Genomic DNA, 4,138 nt, shown 5'->3' on the forward strand with positions numbered 1-4,138 from the left:
CGGCGTGCCTTATGTGATGTTTTTTTTAAATACCATAGTAAATGTGTCCAGGGCTAGACACTGTATCACTCAAACCTGTGAGTTGTTCTACCTCTGTCCTTTTCTATTATCTATATTTTTGGCACTCCCTGGAAAAGGATAATCAGTTAGTTCTCTTTTATTGGGTTGCCACACATGTTGCTTGAGGGAGATTTATGCAATACTGTCAATAATAAAAGATAAGATTAAATATGTAGGCTAGAGGATCAGAAATGTTCAGTCCTATCTCATATGGCACCTTTATGCTGAGGATTTAAATGTGTTCTTGTCTGATTAGATCTCTTCCAATACCTGCAAGGGTTTTAACAGAATGTTTTTGTTTAAATTGTTAGCTTTGTTGTACCTTGTATAGGGTAAACTGATAATACCCCACAAATAGCACCCACTGTAGGTAACGTGAGCCCCTTGGCACCCACATAATTTATTATGTATCCCACAACATGGAGGTTATATTCTTGCTACTATAGCTTATTGCCAACACAACGACATGATCATATTAAAATATATTGAAAATGCATTTACTTTAAGAGCTTATTGTTTGATATGGCTTTTAGGTTTTAAATATCATAAATATATTTTCCTTATCTCCTAAGCCCTGCAGCTTGCATTGTTTGGCAAGATCGAAGGACCCTGGAGTGACAAAGTTTGCTCATAAACTCTTCCTTCAACTAAAGTCAATAGCATTGCACCCTGCAAGCAATTTCATCTGACCCTTTTACATTCATTATTGTACTGCATATGCTTTATTTTCACATTTTTAGTACAGAGACTATTACAACTGGAAGATGATACTTTTGATTCTTTTTTTAAAGACAAGACTACATTGTGTGTTTTTATTTTGGATCGCCTCTTAATGATTTTGATGATTCTGTTATTGGAAATGTTCTGGTAAAGGATTCCATTATTATTATTTAGTTTTCCATAGCGAAAAATCTTTATTTTTCAAACAGACTAAAAGACAGGTCACATTGGCTCAGGATTAGTAAATTGAATTGATGTCATGAAATTATTAGCTCTGCCCACGTCACAGGCATACACTTATTCTCTCAACATTGTATGTTACTCTGGTTACACTGTGCCCCCTATTGGCAGGAGTATATCAGAACACAACAAACACGTTTCAAATATGTTTTGTTTGTGAGGGAGAAATTCACATACCAGATTCAGTCTTTGTGTTATGTGGTCATCTTCTCCATCTATTAATAATTTACACAAAACCTGTACATACTTACAGCAGGTAGGAGCCTGTTTCTGAGGGGATGATCACACAGAGAAAAGAAGCAACACACAGTGAAGTGAATCTTTACAAAGTCAATGTGATAATGTGGGAGGTCAAGATGTTATGAGCATATTAGACACTTGCCTTCATCAAGACATGCAATACAAATACTTTTGTAACTCTCATTCACTATGGCACTCGAAATTTGGCTTTGACATTCTGCATGAAACCAATACCGGCTCCAATGTTTTCCAGTCCTTTGCTTTAAAACACACATTCAACACAACTGACAATAGGGACAGACACTTTAAAAATATTTATGGAGTGTGTGTTTGTTATGGCTGATGCTACGATAAAGTATATTCATATTAACCAGAAAGATGAAAGACTTTGGGTGCAATAGGATTTACCATACCTTACTTCCCTCTGCATATCCCCCTCCCTATCATACATCTGATAAACTTCACAAAATTAAGTTAAGCTGGGATAGGAAAAGAGTCAGAAAATGTACTTAAAGTGGATCTATCATGCTATATTTGAAAAATATATTGTAGGGCCATACCTATACAAAACATGTCCGTGAAGTTTTTTTTCAAAATTCCAAACAGATCACCCATTGTAGCCATGCCTCATACTGCTCAAACCCCTCTTTTGCAGCCCTGTTAGAGAAACGCGGATCTTGGGTCCTTGGCTTGAAAAAAAGAAAGAAGAGGAGGCGGAGCTAATGCCTGATCAGAATTCTTCCGGAGATAAAGTTAAATTCGGTTGTGATAAAACGCCATCCTGTTCAAACCACGTCAAGGATTATTTCTGAAATAGTATGGAGCTCAAATGCTTTTTCTCTTGCAGGTTTATCACAAGGTGAGTTCTTTTTTTATTTCCTGCTTTTTAAACACATGTGCTCTTCAGTACAGGTTAGCTCTGAGTGTTAGCGAGGCTTGCTAATGTAAACAAAGACGAGATTACATCCAAAACACGTCAGGCATTGTTTCTGATAGCAACTTTCTGTGGGTCCTCCGACGTCACAGCGGATGGAAATCTGTATCCGCTCGTTGTACACCTGTTTTTAAAAGATTTGGGTACGGAGGAAAAGAGAGAGGGTTTTATTTTCTGACGCTGCGTCAGTTCCCCGACGCACCGGGGACACATATTTATGTATAAAAGACATCACAAAGTACATTTTGCATGATCGGTCCCCTTTAAGGCATTCATATTATTTGGCAGGTTGCTAATGGAAACGATTATATTCCTCGCCATCTCACGACTCCGAAGGCTGGGCACTTACTGTCTGCAGCAGTCATTCAAAGTCTTTCACGTCACTCATATTGCATTTTGTTTAGATAAAACAATAACTTTATTACACTTTTTTGAATGAATGAAGCAATAACTGATGTGTGCGTCTCTGCAATACTAACAACATGATGTGAAATGAGCAGGAACACTAAAATCCGGGTTGACTTCAGGCAGACGACAATGTACGTAAGATGGATTTTCTTCTATAAAAATCATATATGACCTGCAATGGCTCTGCGAACACTTAACATGGTGTCAGTCTATGGCACTAGTGTGTGGCAAACACAACAAATAATGAAAATATAGAAACGGACAGTAGATGAAGTTAATGGAACTGTGTAGTGTTATACCTTACTGCTATCATGTGTCCTGGGTTTAAGGACACGGACACTCTTTCATACTCAAAACTCTTTTCAACAAAACCTCTTCAAAACATTATTTGTTGAGGCGAGAAATCGCAGGGAGAAACTGACATGAGGTTTGTGTTGATCTAATTTCTCTTGGGATTTCTCTCCATTTTGCATCCATGTTTTCTTTCATGTTTCCCTGTCTGCGAGCTGCCGAAGTCCCTCCCTTTCCGGTGGAACTCCATGGGACCTTATTTCAGAAAAAGTATGTATTGAAGTCAATGGCGAGAGAAAAGTGATCTTTCGATCCCGTTTGAATTGTGCCATGAATTACACATATGATGTTTGTCAATCTTAAAAAATAATTTCCAAGTAAAAAAAAGTCACAGTTTGTCGTAAAACTGTGAAGTAACACTTATTTGTGTGTGTGAAATCGCTCAATGAACTACATCTCTGGTCTCGCGCAATACACATCACCAACACCAGAATGAGGTGAAAAGTATTAAACTAGGTGGAAATCATTACACATCTGGACATGTTGAGAGCTGCTATTACACCAAAGTGGAGTTAGTCGGTTCCGTAAGAGCCAGCATGTGGGACCGGCTGTACAAGGTTTCTGTGAGTGTTAAATTAGTGTAATGTGTAACGTTAATGTCAGCTAGCTAACATTAACTAACAAGGTACACTCTCGTTTTTTGTTTTAGCAACTAGTTTTCTGTGTACCATGTCCTTGCCAACACTAACGTTATCCACAGCATACACAGCGATCACGCAGTTCTTAACGAGAAAACTAGTTGCTCAAACAAAACACAGGAGTGTACCTTGTTAGTTAATGTTAGCTAGCTGACATTAACGTTACACATTACACTCATTTAACACTCACCTCGGCTCTTACGGAACCGACTAACTCCCCTTTTGTGTATATACAGCTCTCAACATGCCCAGACTTGTAGTGATTTTCTCCTCGTTTAATACTTTTCGCCTCATTCTGAAAGAAAGAGGTGAAATGTGCTAACGTGACGGCCAGCTTGTTGTTGGTGACGTGTGTTGTGCGAGACCAGAGATGTAGTTCATTGAGCGGTTACTTCACAGTTTTACGACAATCTTTTTTTTTTTTACTTGCAAAATTATCTTTTAAATTGACAAACATCATATGTGTAATTCATGGCACAATTCAAATGGGATCGAAAGACAATCTTTCTCTCTCCATTGACTTCAATACATAATTTTTCCGAAATAA

Source organism: Trematomus bernacchii, unplaced genomic scaffold (assembly GCF_902827165.1).
Source record: "Trematomus bernacchii unplaced genomic scaffold, fTreBer1.1, whole genome shotgun sequence".
Taxonomy (NCBI): Eukaryota; Metazoa; Chordata; class Actinopteri; order Perciformes; family Nototheniidae; genus Trematomus; species Trematomus bernacchii.